This window comes from Bombus fervidus, chromosome 19 (genome assembly GCF_041682495.2).
Source record: "Bombus fervidus isolate BK054 chromosome 19, iyBomFerv1, whole genome shotgun sequence".
In the NCBI taxonomy this organism is placed as follows: domain Eukaryota; kingdom Metazoa; phylum Arthropoda; class Insecta; order Hymenoptera; family Apidae; genus Bombus; species Bombus fervidus.
In genome coordinates, this window is record NC_091535.2 from 923,369 (window position 1) to 939,782 (window position 16,414).

Below are 16,414 nucleotides of genomic sequence, written 5' to 3' on the forward strand. Positions count from 1 at the left end.
TCCGTGGTAAAACAATTAATTCGTTTAACGAGCATAGCTGGCGATCGAAATTTTCCAAGATCGTGAAGTAGACTGGAAGCGAATATAAATTATTACTTGTTCCATAAACGTGTCTCACCGTCGAGATCAGTGAGACGTAAGATCTGTTTTCATTCCTTAGAAATATACATATTCCTTGGAATTTTTCTATTCGTTTCTGTCCGGTTGCCGATTTGCGAACTAGTATCGGCGTCGTTCAGCGCAAGAGGGACGGGAAATTCGATGCTTCGTGCCGGATTAAAAGCACGCAGTTGTCCCTAAAAAAAAAAAGAAAAAAAAAAAAAAGACTGTCGTGATCGCCGAGCTGCGTGAAATGAACATTCCTGTTAGCTCGCTGAGCCGAGAAACGGAACCCCTGGGTTGCTGCCAGGCAAAATAATTCGGCGACCTGAACGGTGGAACGCTCGTAATCCTTGGTGTTATGGGGGTAGGAAAAAGAAAAGAAGAGTACGCGAGGATAGGGACAGATCACGGGTGGTACGCCGTACGAAAAGGGGTTACGACGAGCCAAGAGGAAGATTCGTATATACAGAACGTATAAAGGCGAGGATTATAATAAGCCACGGCTACGTTACGAAATTGTTTCGTTCTCTAGGTATTAATAACGGCGACCTAGTCGAAACAGGGCTACGAACACAGAGCGGCACCCCTTTCGCCACGCGACGATTATTATTCCTACCGTCAGGGGTGTGTTTCACCCTTCCTATTGAGAGTTTGTTTTACTTACAATTGCGCAGCTTCATTTCCAGCCGTAATAGCTGACCGGTTTTCATCTTCTTAATGCCTGGCTGGCAGCGTGCCCTGCCGATGAACGATGAGTCCTTCTCAAAGGAAACAAACCGTCTTTGATACACGGGAAGGGAAACACGCGTAATTGAATTTGACGGATACATAGAGATGTTTCAGGGTGTGTCAAGTACTTCTTTCCCTTTTCAGATCGGATAGCGTTTTAAGAATTTGTAATTCGCTAAATGATCAAACGAGCCGTGACCACTTTTAAATTTAGAACGGAGCTTTGCTGTTGCTCCTTTAGATGAAATCGTAAACCGTAAAGACCGTTGCTATAATATGAAACTGTCAGCCTGTAGAACGTAATAATTGTGCAACCGCAAAAAATTTTAACGCGAATCGCGTAGAAACTCTGAATCAGGAAAGGTGATTAGTTAGAGATAACAGGGGGTGAAAATCAGCAACGTCTTAGGGTATTGAATCGGCAAAGACACGCCGGTTGGTGGTCGCAGCAGCAATTTACTTTCCGCGATAGTCGGTACTGATGACGACGCGCGTCCATTGTTCACACACGCTATTAGGCTTTCGATTCTGTCTCCGGTGCAAGCGTCATCCTTATCGAAGTGCAGAGGTTGAGGCCTCGTTTGTGCGAGGGACCGGAGGGAGGACGCATTACCGATGGCACAATGAGGGAAACGCGGCTGCCAAGTTGGTCTCCGATACGGATTGCGGTGGCATTGATAGTAACGAGCCATTAAGGGACGCGTTAAACGTATCTCTGGTGAATCCACTGTTCGCTCAGCCGAGAAACGCCAAGATGACGCTTCCGCGAAGAATGGATTTTCGTCGCACGGATTTGTATACCCTCTCGCCTCGGTGAATTTCCTCTCGAGGATTTTCCCCTCGCCCATCGTTTTCATTGCTTCGCGTTTTCATCGTTTCGTTTTCAGACTTCGATCTCCACGTTTCGTTTTAACGGTTTTCATTTATTTTCGTTCGATACTCTTTAATTTACTACCTACAGTTATTGTTTCAAATTAAAAAGAAAAAAAAAAAAGGAAAAAAAAGAAAAATCCCTTTGTACTCGTTCACATTTAATTTGGCTGGTTGTACTCGACCGATCACGCATCGTTTATCGTTTTAACGAATCTCTCGATCTATGTACGCGTCCTTCTCGATACACGAAATGTGTACACGCTGGAAATAGAACGATATTGTTCCCACGAAGAAACCATTATGCGAGAACACGCGGGGCATGGAGCCAGTGAGCGCAACGAACGCTTACGAATAGCGAGCAAGCAACAGGGTCAATCTCTGCTAGATTACTTTTCAAGTATCTCAATAGGACTAGTTTAGTCGACTGCTTACAGCTTGTTACCGCGGTGAATGCGAGCCGCGCGACAAAACGACACCCCGACACAAAGCCACAGTGCGACATAAAAGAGCGTTCAGGCCCATTCACCAAGCGTTGCGCACGTTACGTTTATTAAGTTGGTTAAGTAGACACACCGTCAGCGAGGCCACTTTTTAAGCTGTTTCGTTATTGCCACTAGCATACGCGTTGCTTCCGGCTGGTAGGAGCGGAATGGCATTTTTCACGCGACCCCCGTAATATTTCTGTTTCAGTGTAGTTACGGCATCCGGCACGAGGGACACCAGAGTGCGTGTTGCGAGAAAGGGAGAGAGAGCGAGATACAGGACGGATCGCCGCAGTGCAAATCGGTGTATCGTGAGACAGGTATTTACAAGAGTTTTACCATCGTGTTTGAAGCAGTCGTGGCCGGAAACGCGGCCACGGTTTTGCAAATTCTCGCTTCCGACCGTGGATTCGCGGTTTACGGACAATAACCCGGGAACCGGTTGTCGTTTCGTTTGGCAAGTTTGAAAAAAATGTAATCGCCTGGTAGGTCGCCGCGCCACGTCGGCCATGGCATCGCGTTATCATAGAAATCACGAGACAGTTCGGCGGGTTGCGTGCCACGTTACACAGCAGATACGTACCACTATAAAGCTTGCGTTATCTTAACGTTATTGTATATGACGGACGTGTTCCGTTGATTCTGCTGCCAGGGCAATGGCAACGCAACTGCAACGGATACGTACTCGATTCGGATATCGTCCGGTTGGACGCCATCAAGTTACGTGGGTTACTGATACTGGTGGGATACACTGATAAACAAAGATACCGTCGCCTAATTGAAATCGCACTGCGTTTCAAGGTCCTATTAGGTATATACGGATATATATCCGTGTACGGCAAGGTATATACGGATGGAATTATTATTATTATTATTATTAATGGGACGGGCTAACGTTGTCGGTCGAGGAAACGATATTGAGAAATAAGTGGTCCTGCAGAGATTGCAATTCGAAATTCTGGCGCCCGGGGAATGGTCTTATATACGTCGTGTATACGACGTTAAGCACGAAACAAGAAGAAAAAGAAAGGATGGTACTAATAATTATTGGAAACTAGATTTTTTATGGAGGAGAGTTATTGGAAATATTATTGTTAGAAGACTGCCGGTTGCCACAACGGTTTACATCACGGCTATTAAAAAATTCGATTACTACGAACGGTTGGACAAACGGCTCACGCGAGTTTTAGCTATTGAAACCTAGTGTCGCCACTTTCGTATGGAAGTCCCTAGATATTTTGCCCGCGGTATGAATAATTTGGCTGAGCAGAACGATAATTATAATAGTAATTATAACAGCGTTATCGGGTCTCGCGCGCGCAGCTATCGTTAATCCGCTACGTTCCAAAGTTAGAGACGATCGAGCGGGGTAGCCTTGTACGAACGAATCGCCGTTAGCCTAGGACAGTGCACAGATGGCCGAGTCCTGTTAAAGGATAATCTCGTTGATTTTGCAAGATAACGAGTAGTTGCGCAGATTGGCCGGCAGAAGGACTCTATTGGATCAGTGGTATCCTTTGTCTCGCCGCACTTTCAAGTATATCCACGGAACAAAGTACCAACTGCTACTGTTTTTAAATAGTTTAGCCAGGAATTGGGAGGCCACCGGTGACCAGTCAAAGTAGCTTTTGTTCGCGTTACTCCACACCACTGATTTACAGAGCTTCTCTCACCGTTGTGGCATGACGCGAGACGCCTTCATGCATACTTTGATCTAGGTGAACACGACGGTATCGTCGTTGTTGTTGAGGCAGACAGACGAACTACGTTATACTCTTTTTTTAACGACTAGATGGAAGTTCGATCCTAGTAGTTTCACGATAGTATTTCCTATAAGCGTTATACGCGTACGTTTGATGCGTAATGTAACACTTGAAGATCGTTTAGAAATCGCAGACATCCAGTTACGCTGTTTACGGTTTAGACGATTATACTTTTGTTGAAGTGCAAATAAGCGATCAGTAGAAAGATCATTGATACATCCGGTAAATGTATATTTACAAAAAAATTAGTTACCTCCGATTTCCATAATTTTTTAATCTATTGTCAAGATCATCACCCTGAATTGTTTTGTGAAGGTTTTAATGGGGATTATGTATAGGAAATCAAATGCTCTAACTTCATCCACATTCATTTCTATTTAAAATAAGATTAGATATCGTTCAGGTTCAGAGACTCTTGTCTTTTGCTCGCGTTCACGTCATAATGCGCATAAATACGTAATTCTCTAATACACATATATGTATGTTTACTACCGTTTGTGAATTGTGTTTTCCATCGATTAGTCGTAAGAAGTAAGTTGTATCGGAGCCTATAGAAAATGTTAAAAGCATAGATTTGAGAAAGAAACAGGAGCGAATGTAGATAAAGATATACATAACGAACGATAGTAAACGGTAGGCATAATAATCAATGGCAAAAGGCGCGATGTCCATTGTCGGCCAACTCCGTGTCAGCGAAATTGTGTTGGTGAAAACATTGTCGATAAAGTTATCGACAATCTAAATGTAACCCTAGAATACTAAGAATAGTATGAATTCGAAAGTTTGTGTAATTTCAGTAACCACTACCTATTCGGTTAGACTTTCGCCACTCCCCTTACGTATCATTTTCGATCGACCGCGGTAACGATGTGCCGCGTCGTTAAAAAACGAAACATCTTGCAGGATTAATTACTTTTTGCACCGGAAACGCAATTCTCCGAGTGCAGGGTGGCCGCGGTCTGCGGTTAACCGAGGTGCACCGCGTTATATAAATCCGTGAAATGGTCGTTCGAGCAACTGATGGATCGAAATGGAAAATATCGTGAACAGGGTAGCGTATCGAGGTCTTTGTAGGCGATGTTCGCGGAGCAACTGACGGAGAATCCTGACGTCGTGTTGGGGTGAAACTCGCTCGGTATTCGACGTCAGCGTCTTGAATGGTGACAAACGGCATGTACCGCGAACACACGGTTGCGCGTCGTGGCTGCAACTCGAGGTATGAAGGGGCCCTGCAGCGCGTGAGCAATGCGGATGCACCGCGAAGCCAGCGGCGAACATACAGTTGACAGAAGCGCTTACGGAGGCGAGAGATCGTGCCTCTGTTTCCCTGTGTCCGTGCATCTCGCTCCTCTTTATCTCACGGGCTCGTTTCTCTCTGACTAGTCTGCGTGTCATGCCACGCCACGATTCTCTGCGATTCGTCCCAACAACGATCTCCTCGCGTTAGAAATCGCCACGATACTCCACTCCTCTCGTCTGTTATTCGTGTTTCGCTTCATCGAGCTGTTGGAAACGTGTGGTGGCCATAGGTCGAGCCGATGTTAGGAAACGCATAAATACGTAAACTGGCGTCTGTCCGAGGTATTTTGGGTTTCCTGGAATCGCTGATCGCATCGCGATTCCTAGACGATTCGATTATCTAGAATTTGTAATCTCTCTGGTAGTTCCGTTGAATTCCTCCTTATAGTCGTTTAAAAAGTGAAACAATTTGGAAGAGAAAACGGCCCGTTAATGAACAAGTAAAGGTGGGACGGAACGTATAAATGTTTCAATAAATACGGTACTAACTTGAGGAAGCGATTACTAAAAGACTATAACTTTTACGTAGGAGCTAATGCGCTTCTTGCAGTGTACTCTCAATGACTTTTCTGACTCAACTATATCCTTTTTCACGTCACTTCTATTTAATGAACAGCTCTTTAATTCTGTCGTTATATCAGCGCATACCAACAGGCTTGTTAAATATTCTTTCGAAGAAATAGTAAAAGCTTCGTATCGATTGGGAAAAAATGAAAGATCAAAGTAGAGCAGGAACGGCGTTACGTATTTCGATGCGATTTTATAGCAATACAAATTGATACTGCTGATCGTTACTCGCACGATATATGGGTTTCTGGTTACCGCGAACCCGTATATATTCGGGGCGGTTACAAGGGACATTAAAACGGTGGATCGATTAAACGCGGCCAATTAAAACTTAATGGCGGCGAATTAAGCTCTATAAAAGCCGAAGGGCGAGATTTTTTACCAGCATCTTCTTTCTTCCTTTTTGCTCGGTCTACCGATCCTCCTCACTCGCGATAAATGGTCCCCACCGCGCTCCGCACGATTCTTTTTTTCACTTCATTTTTCTCATACCCTTCTACCCCCCCCCCCACCGACGCCCCTTCACCCCTCTTTTTCCACAATGGAAGCGCTCGCGGATTTGGATACACCGACGAACTTACACCGATGGAATATTTTCATTTTTTTCGCCGGTTCGAACCAGAATCGGTGTAAGATCGCGAACAGTACAACGTCCGATATTGCGCGGACTGACCCGTTTGAAAAGTTAAACGCAACCGATTGGAATTCGATGGAACTCAATTAAACCCGATTAAATCCAATAGGGGTTAAAGAATAGGATTTTTTTTACGGCTCTATCCTATCTGCTTTCTCTCTTCCTTTCTCTTTTGCTCTCTTTCTCTTTTTCTTTCTCTCTCTCTCTCTCTCGCGCGCGCGCGTGCGCGCGTGTTCTATTTTCTCTGTCTAATCCTTGTCTTCATTATCCGTTCCGGATATCCGTGTTTATTTGCAAATAAAGATTCATACCTATTGTTGACGCGCTCCTAATTCGGACATCCTAATTTTCTGGTTACGTGTACGGTACAAAACAACGAAGCTGACTGTTTGATCGCTTCTTTCAACCGGATCTCGAAACAGAGAACAGAGACGATTAGAGAAATTATCAGTCTCACAAACGTAAAACGCTTAACTACGCGCGTAAGAATAAATTTTCTCCAGCAGAGTACTTACTCTACCTAACCTTACCTAAGCTCAATCTGTTTAGAATTTTTTCAATTTTCCATAGAGGAGGAGAGAGGATCTGCCATTTGGATCTGGCGGCCAGTCGGCAACGTGGATTGCCCGAGTGCCAACAATCGACAAATTAATAGTGGAAATCTTTTTGCGGCTCCGATTCTTTGTCCCGTCTCATCGAATAATCCTAACTTTCGTTGCTCTTTCGCCGCGCGTGTGGTACACACATGCCGGTGTGGTATCGTACACGTAACCGGAGTTACAGTACAGGGACGTGCATGGAACCGGAAACACACAGACGCACCGAAGAGAGAGAGAGAGACGACTTTGGGCAAGAGGAGATACGGCGCATACGTAGAGAGGCCAGGCCACACAGCACGGTACAGCCCCGAAGCATAGTCTCAACTCGACTCGAGCGGCTGAATCGATCCACGGCCTTCCCTTGCACGCTCTCCCTACGGCCCTAGAACCAACGTCGACCACCTTCCCGCCCACCCCGTACACCCTCTCTTTCTCTCTCGTATTCCCTCTGTCTCTGTCCCCTTTCACCCACTGGATCTACCTCCCCCTCGATTCTCTTCTGCCTTCTTTTACCTCCGTTTCCTTCTCCTTTTCTACTAGCTGTTATTCCTACACCTCTTTCTCTGCTGCTTCGATGCCACCCCCATCGACCCACCTGGTCACGCGAACCTTTAAAAAATGTTTGGCCCTCCGTGCGAATTTCTTCGATATTTCGCTTCCATTCTCTCGGACTACACCTCGCCGGCGAATTTGATTTTCTTCCCTAGCCCACTATTCCCGTGATACGAAAAATTATAGGATTTTATGTAATTCGTAGGATAGTTTGGCGTTTCCGAATCTCGAATTTGTGTGCGTTTTATCCGGCTTCGCGGAGTATACGGATTGGCAGGGAACTAAATAAATATTACGTAGCAATGTCCACCGAAATATCGACCTTCTCGCGTGGCTGGTATTTGTAAAATAAACGGTACGAAGCTGTTGGAGTGGTTCGAGCGTTTTCGCGTGTAAAACGGAACGCCGAGGTATCGACAGATTTTCCAGGAGCTTATTTAAGCGATTCCCATTTTAACGGTCGCGTTGTATAGCGCCCCGTGCAATCGTTACATTTTTGCCGTTTTTCTGTTCGTTGCTACTATCTCTGAATAAGAGGAAAACGAGTGATTAGTGTACACGAACGTCTTTGTTATTGTAACTGGTATTGTTTGTTCGTGATTGCGTTCAACATGATAACACGAGTTTTGGAAAACATTGCGACGCGCAATCCGCCAGGAACACAATCTTTCATTGTTCCTGCAGAAAATAAGAAGACTCGCTTCCAAGAATGTAATCTTCTATTGGTTTTTCATCGGAAAACGTACAGTCAAATCAGAGAAACTCGGTTTTCCATGGGATACATGGACTAGCAGAATTGTTGTCAGCATCAGATATTCAAGGGGCAAAGTTTCCGAAGGCGCGGTCTAGTAGAATTTATAAAAACGTAGTCCCGTGTGCGTACATGCGTGTACTCTCCTAAGAACGAAGCAGATATACACACGTGTGAGAGATTTGTTTATCAATCGCCAGACATCTAGAGAAACATATTCCGTATCCCTGGTATTTCCAGAAAGAAATATCTCCAGAAATGACTGCGATTCGTTCGCGTCAGGAGCCTTTCTCGGCGAGATACACAGGTCAAGTGTCTCTACTGAGAAATCCCGAATTTTCCTGAGTGGCTCTTCTTCTCTAACAAGTATAACAAACTAACACGCAAGTTGAATCAAATATAAGAAATATAAGAAACCTTAGTGGAGAACGTCGTACATAATGGTACAAATTCATATCTTTTCGAAGGATCCATGTCGAAACCAAAGTCCGTCGAACGATGTCACAACACCCATCGATTCGTCAGAGGAAAGAGGAATATCTTTGCGATATTCGGCGTAGCGCGTACATCACGCGCAAGGTACGCACTGAATCTCCAGCCCGAAATATGACCGATTCAATTACGCACGTGTCTAGGAGAGAGAAACCACCTACCGATGTTATCCCTCTCTGCGTCGGTGATTTGTGTCCTCGTTCATCTTTGCGGGTGTCTGAGGCCGCGTGTACGCTTGGCGAATACGCGCACGTCGCCATATCTATGTGAATGCACGCGAGCACACACGCAACACGGACACAAATTCGCAGATACGTAGATGTGCATACACGCAGCAGGGGAACCGCGCACATGCCCGTTCAGACATGGGGTGGCTAATGGAGAAATTCAGCCCGCAACGGAAACCGTTATATCTTCCTATTCTCTCTTTTACTCTCTCTTTCTCTCTCTCTCTCTCTCTCTCTCTCTATCTCTCTCTATCTATCTTTATCTCTTTTCCCTCTCTTTCTATCTCTGTCATTCCTGCCACCCCCACTTACCTAACCCCACTTTGGTTGTCATTGCTTCTCGACCTCCGACAGTAGTCTTCGTCTTCTCTATTTAGAGTTTATTTGATGCGGATCGAGTCTCGAGTGGAAGTGACGCAAGAGGGTTCCGTGAAACCGACCCAGGGTCAATTTGAAACTTTCTCGGCCCGCTCGAGGGGAAATCTTGGAAAGGAAGCCGTATCGAGAAGTACGGATCCTACCCCCGGGTACCGTCCGATGCTCGCTTCTGATGCAAAGCGTCTTACGTATCGCTTGCTTCGTTAACGCCGACCAGCTACGCCGCGTTAAAAGTTTATTAGCCCTAACTGCTTTGGCGTTAATCGTTCGTGTTGCGTGATTATCATCCCTTACGAGCTCTCAAATTCGTGATTGGAACGTTGAAAATGAAAATGTGCGTCGGTTGAATGGTGCGAGGACCAGAGGGTGCAATTAACGGAGCAATTTCAATAGGATTGCGAATTTGGCAGCATGGAGCGTGAAACGACGCTGAAAGAATTTATGTTTGAGATTCGTCAGGATGCTTTATTTGAAGACGCACAAATTACTAGGTCTTTTTTTTTCTTTTTTTTTTTTTTTGTTTTGAGAATAAATCAATAACTTGCGTGTATATGCAGAGGTATTACATAGATTCTGCCATATCGACAGGATTTTTAGTCGGTTCTTCGTCCGCAAACAATCAGAATCCTTCAGCCGAGACCAGCGTATTTTCATCTCTACTAGGAAACGTTCAAATATTTGCACGCTGTAATAACAGTAAATCCCGCGTTTTATGCACCGATAATAACTAACAAACGTGAAAAAACAGATTTTTTTTCGCACGTTTCTTGATCGCGGGCAAAGAGGATTAAGCCTGTAAAACGAACGAAGGAAATTTTTAATCGGTTTCTGGCGCTTTTCTTCCCATCTCGATTTCATTTTATGCAGATCACTTCACGGGAAAGTCGCGAAAGCGCCAAGGAGTCGCAAGCTTAATTTGAAACTTTTCCGGCTCGCTCTGAGCGTGCTGTCCAAAAGAGAATACCGTATGAGTTATATAGATTCGCCAAACAGTTCCTTCCGGCACGAGGGGAATTCTTCTTGCCCTCGTATCCGCTTAATCGAACTATTAAACTTTAAAATATTTGCCAAAGTTAGGAGAAGCGTAACCGAGGTGGAATAGTCTTCGCGGTTCACCGAACGATAACATACCTACCATTGCAATTTTCAATTACCAATCCCCCTCCCCTCCCGTCAATTACCGCGCATAATTTTTTCCTCGTTCGGCGTTCACTACCGTTTCCCTCCCTCTTTTTGGAATATCTCAACTTTTAGAGATAGTCAAAATCCCCCTCGCAAACGGTCTCGAGTTACACAGTGCGTGAAAAATGGTGGAAAAAACGCGGGAATCGAATTGGCCGGTTCTAATGCGGAACCGGGCTGGTTGGTCCGCATTCCTGGCAAAGTATTCAACGGAATTAAACAAATCGAACGTTAATCCATTTTTTTTTTCCATCGACGGAGTAACTCGTCGAGGATCCAGGTTCCGGCAGGGTTGCGTTCAATTACCGCGAAACGTATCGCTTCGTATTGCTAGTAATATTTCACGAGCCCCTCTCTCTCTCTCTATTAATGCTCGGTCCAATGAGCTTTCACAGAGCGTCACATTTTTCACGATAGGATAATAACAAGGTAGATCATTGGCACGTTGATGAGCGCATCATCCCGACATCGAACGTTCGAGTACAATTCACACGATCGGTTCGACCATCCGATTAGCTGCCTGTGACCGCATCCCTGACGTTAATACATCATCGACTGTCCCATAAACATATACGACGGCGTAGAGAGGCGATATTCAGTTCGCTCCAGTCGTTCCAGTCATTATGCGCCAATGCAAACCCGCCTATTACCAATCCCGTGGAAACCCATCCGCGATTGCTTCTCTTCTCCTTCTCCACCCATATATATTTCTCTCTCTCTCTCTCTCTCTTACACACACACACAAACGCGCGCGCGCGCGCGCGCTTTGTATACATATATGGAGGAATATACATATGCATATTCTATTCCTCTCGCAGCGTTTCTCTGGAACTCGAATTCGAACTCGAACTAGCTGGTTCGCTCGCGCTGCCTGCTACTCGTTTTACTTGCATGTTCGGCGGGCCTGTGCACGCGTGTTCGTGTCTTTATGCGAACGCGTATCTCTCTTATCGCGCACGCGAGCCCAAAGCGCTAGTTATTACGACGTTACGTGGGTAAATGGTACAGACAGACGCAACTAGCTCGATGCAGAGATGCAGAGATGCAGAGATGCAGAGACGTCGAATCGATACACCGGTACACAGGCTCTCGCAGCTGGATGCAGACATCGAGCCATCATCGATACGCAGATTACTTAAGTACTTCCCAACCCCGTTTCGTCGGATGCCGGCATTTCGGAAATCGAAGCGGCTGGAAGAGCGTTAGCGAACGTTATTGGCCCCTTGCGAAACGAGCTCGCCGTTTCTCCACCTGATTCGCGCGCCATCCTTATCGCCGAGTTAACGGCAGCTTGCGATATTTCGTCTTCACGCGATAGCCATTTCGAATATCAGACTCCTCGATTCCCTCCTTGACGAAGTAGATAACGTTTGTCTTTTCGCTTTACGCTTTCTAGATTGTGTGACACGAGTGGTCGTAAAATAGTTCCGCAACGTAACGGATATTCCGATCCTCTGAGATTGTAAGCTTCATGCGTTCGACCGATGAGCCAACAAGAGCCAGACTCGTCTGTTTAAAATGCAAAAGATCGATGGCAGTCGATCGGAACAACGAACGTGTTCTTATATCCGGAGTGTCTAATTTCCGGAATTTGCTCTGGAGCCTTCCGCGCCATTTATTAGTTGGAGAGGCTCGCGTATAATATTGATATCCTGAAAAAGCGGTGGCGGGTTATGGAAGTCAGATATATCCAGTTATAGGCTACTATCTTCGGAAATGGAGAATCGATATGCACGTTCCAGTCGGCTAGGAAGATTAGGATATCGAGAATGTAGATAGAACGGGTCGGGTTTCGAGAGCTAGAAAAAATTTTTCCATGGGTTCTCCATTCCCGCGGGTTGCCATCGGATGATCTACGTCGAATTGCTAGGAATTCCGGCTTAGCCTCGTCTATCTGGCGAAACATTCTCTCAATTAAGCCTGCAACTGCAGGAAGCAAGCTTTTGCCCCCTCCGATAGCGCCGATAACTGGTCGAGCGTCGCGAAACGTTCCGTGAAACCGCGAAGACTCTTCATCGCGGTTTGGATAACGTACGGAGAACTCCATTCGGCTGGTAAATATTAACCTTGGCGAAAATTAGTCCGAACTAACTAACGCTGTTAGCGATCGAGGCGGGGAGCTATCAAATCTTGGTATGGCCATTCAAATCTTTGTTCTATACCACGCAACTTCATTTCGTAGTTTTCCCTACGGCGATCAATGGAAAGTGGTTCGAATTTTGACATGGATATCGTGGTGTGTAGGGTAGGATAGCTATTAGTAGCTTATAAGACGAAATAACGGGAGAGAGGGAGAGAGAAAGAGAGAGAGATCGTATGCGAGAGGAGGAGAAAGGAAGAGCGAACCATTATCGTAATTTCACTTACATGGCCTATTTCCAAGGATGGATTCCAATCAACGAGGAGCTTCTGGATTGTGTAGATTTGTACGACTGATTACATCGGAATAGACTAATGGATGTATGGATTAAATGCGCTTTCGTTGCTTGGTTCGATCCGCTGTCCGTTGGACAAGGCATGCCTTCCATTTTGATTCTCACGATTGTTGCGTAAACGCCAATTAGGGTGCCGCGGCAAGTCCTTACGGACGATAAACGCCTAGACGAGTCAACTCGCAATAACAACGGTCGCTTGCCGGTGATAATGGCCGCTGATTCAGCGCTATTTTGACTGGCGCGCGTGCGCGTTCGCGCACCTCCGCCTCCGCCTCCGCCGCCACCGCCACCGAGCAACATAATCGCATGGCTTGCAATTTTCGAATCTCTATAAACACCGACGGTCAGCAAATTAACCCTTGCATCGGCCCTGTGCTCCCGTCGTTCTTCCTCCGATTCTTCTTGGTTCGCTTTCGCGACTCATCCCCCCATCCCTTTAGAATCCACCTTCAACCCTCTGCTTCTCCCGTTGACGAGTCGGTAAATGCTGAGTATTTAGGATTCGCGAGTTTCGTCGTGTAAACTGAGGCGAAACTCCTCGCCCGAGCAAATATTTGATTCCTAAGTCTCGATGAAACACACCGCGATTCACCTCCTCGTTGGCTGGTCGTTGGCCCTAGCTGCCTAGTTCCCAGACCCAGACTTCCTTCCGTTGGATCATTAAAGCGATTATTAAGCGCGTGTACGCTGGCTGGCGAAGTTGTTTAATCAGCAGCGAGGATAAGTAGAAGATGGATGTGTCGGAGATTATCGAGCTCGGCCCGTTTCAAACGTTACCGGACGTTTTATCGAGCACCATAGTCGGATAGTACTCGGCCACTCGAAGAACGAACGAATAGGTGAGTAACTCTGTGACGCTTCCAAATGGACTAGAGTGCGCTTGAAACAATCTTTGATAATTTCAAAAATTTGTCCGATAACTCGGCGATTTTCCTCCAGCCATGTGTTGTGTAAGCATTTCCGAAATAGCTATAGCGGGCTAGTTTAATGGCATTCGCAACTAAGGAATGCGGATTTTGTCGTTAGTTTTGGTATTGACAAAACCCGCACTCATTTAGTAGTAGTAGCCCAAAAATTTCGTATTTTCATTAACTTGTGTCAAATGGATGATAAATTGGTTGCTAAACAGATATTCCTCTCTCGTCTAGCAAATACTCGACGATTTATACTCGACGTATTACGAATCTTTACGTATCTTCGTACGTCTTTATGTATTTTATGTACATTTTAAGCACGAACGCTCGTCTCTTCTCCCACGGATCGTCAAATACAAAAATGACGATAGTCAACAGAATAATAGATATCTAATAGGTGAATGCCCTATCTTAGATCGAGTATATCGAAGATATAATTGCCGGTGTGCCGGACGATTTTAATAAATTTAGTTTATGCGTGCCTTGAGACGAAGAGGTTAAAGATCGTTGCGGTAAATACGCGTGATATTATTTTTCAATTGGAATTGGGGATTTAGAAGTTAATTGGAATCTTAGTTCGATCGATAGTTCGATAGTTAGTTCGATCGTCAGCGGGAGCAAGAGAAATATTGGAAGGCGAACGAAATATGGAAATACAGAGACATAGAAGGTTTTTCAGAGGCAGTCGCGCACAGATGTGATTTCCGTGGTTCCTTTGTCGATCACAGACTAGATATTTTTTCCCCGGAATGTTGGCGGAAAGTTTCGTTCCAATGAAAGCAGTTTTCGACGTTTCGTCCACTATTTCGCAGCGCATTGTCGAGTAGACTACGTGCAGGAGGTGCGTTGGACGTGGGCCAACGACGACGGACGAGCAGAAGGGAATTTTCTCTCTGTAATTCATTTAACAACGAGGTCCGACACAGAAAAATTCATTCGTTGAAATAGTCTGGACGTTGGTCGAACATTGGCCTCGCATCAGACGAGTTCCTGCCAATGTGATTGCTGCGAGAGGATAAGAAATTGGCATAAATAGAGGAAAGCGTTTCTCTTAGAAGCGAGCTAATTTCCTTTATTCGCGAATGAAGAGAGATGGGCAAAGGCGAGATTGTTGAAAATATGAAAATACATACGCGAGTGTAGCTATGATTTTAATCGCTCTTAAAATATCATATAAATAGATGAAATGCTCGGAGCATATATTTGTCTTAGAAAAATGAAAAGTGTTTCATGCCTACGGATACCTCTGTTTATTCGTTTCAAACGATTATCGAAGGCATTCGATGGATTAGACAGGTTGTGTAACCCTCTTTCAGAGACCAGTGAACACGTCGAGCCTCGTCTAAACGTATTCGACAAAGAAAGGAAGACGAAGCCAACCAAAGTGGGCCGTTCTCCGGTCGATACTCCGGCCTACTGGCTCGCGTTAAACCAAATTTAACAGATTCATGGGGTTGCTCTAGTCTACGCTGCACTACCGCTTGCAGAGAAAACCAGAGGAGTAGCCACACGTACTTTACGGTTGAGTTTACAAAATACGTTCTGCGTTGGATCCCTTGTCAATTGTTTACGCATCGTTCGGTATCCTCGAAGCAACGAAATCTCCATTTCCAGCTAATGCGATGTTTTCGGAAAATCTTTTATTCCTGATGTGAAATAGTTTTAGTTGGACCGGAAGGCAACGTTGAAAGAGCAGTTGTCCGCAGACGTAACCGCGCGGCGGTGTTTAATTACGAGGTAGAATAAATGTTTCAAAACCGAAACAACGTCGTTATAATTGCGAGCATCTCATTAAGCAACAAACAAGAGAATAAATTGAACGAGCGAAATTAACTTGGTATCAGCACGCTTGTAACTGATTATTAAACGACAAATGCGAAAATTACGTTGACCATTAACATGTCAAGAATTACACAATGAGCGTTCGTGGTCTGGGACCGAGCACGCTGAAACCGAATTCCGATTGTTCCCAGTCGGATTAAATCGCGTTAAACAATTATCAAAGGTAAATAAGACGCGACTGTAAAACCGTGCGAGCTCTAATTCGACTTTCAAGCTCGACGAATGTCCTCTGTGAATAATTTGGAATCGTACGCGGTTGAAAAAGCGCTTGGGGCGGCGGGGGGTGAGTGGTTGGGGATCAGCAGGATGAATGGGGTTCGAAGCCGTCGCTATTCGTCACCAGTCATAGAACATCGCGATGCGATGGCGAAAGGGAGGAAAGTATCAAGAAGGGGCGGTGTCGAGTGCGACGTCGTTCTCGTCGTGCATCAAAGTAAATTAAACAAACACCACCGTCTCTGTGGCCGGTGCCGCAACCGCGAGTAATACATTTTATGGACGATTTTGCGAAACGCGCGCGCTCTCGCCTCCCATCTCCGTGGCCGAATGCGCGCTCTCTCACACGCACGTCGCGTTGGATGCGTTAATCCCAA

At 45.5% G+C, this 16,414-nt stretch overlaps 1 protein-coding gene across 4 annotated transcripts in view; it reads left to right on the top strand.

Annotated features, from left to right (window-relative positions):
* Positions 1 to 16,414, top strand: part of LOC139996920 (uncharacterized) — a 268,251-nt gene that overhangs the window by 54,560 nt on the left and 197,277 nt on the right. For 2 of the 4 annotated variants that reach the window (XR_011802448.1, XM_072021457.1), the window contains one exon: positions 2,395 to 2,506. The exons of 1 other annotated variant lie outside the window; for it this stretch is intronic. The gene's annotated coding sequence lies outside the window, so the exon portion shown is untranslated. The remainder of the gene's footprint in view (positions 1 to 2,394; positions 2,507 to 16,414) is intronic. One more of the 4 variants, XM_072021458.1, reaches the window with a different exon arrangement.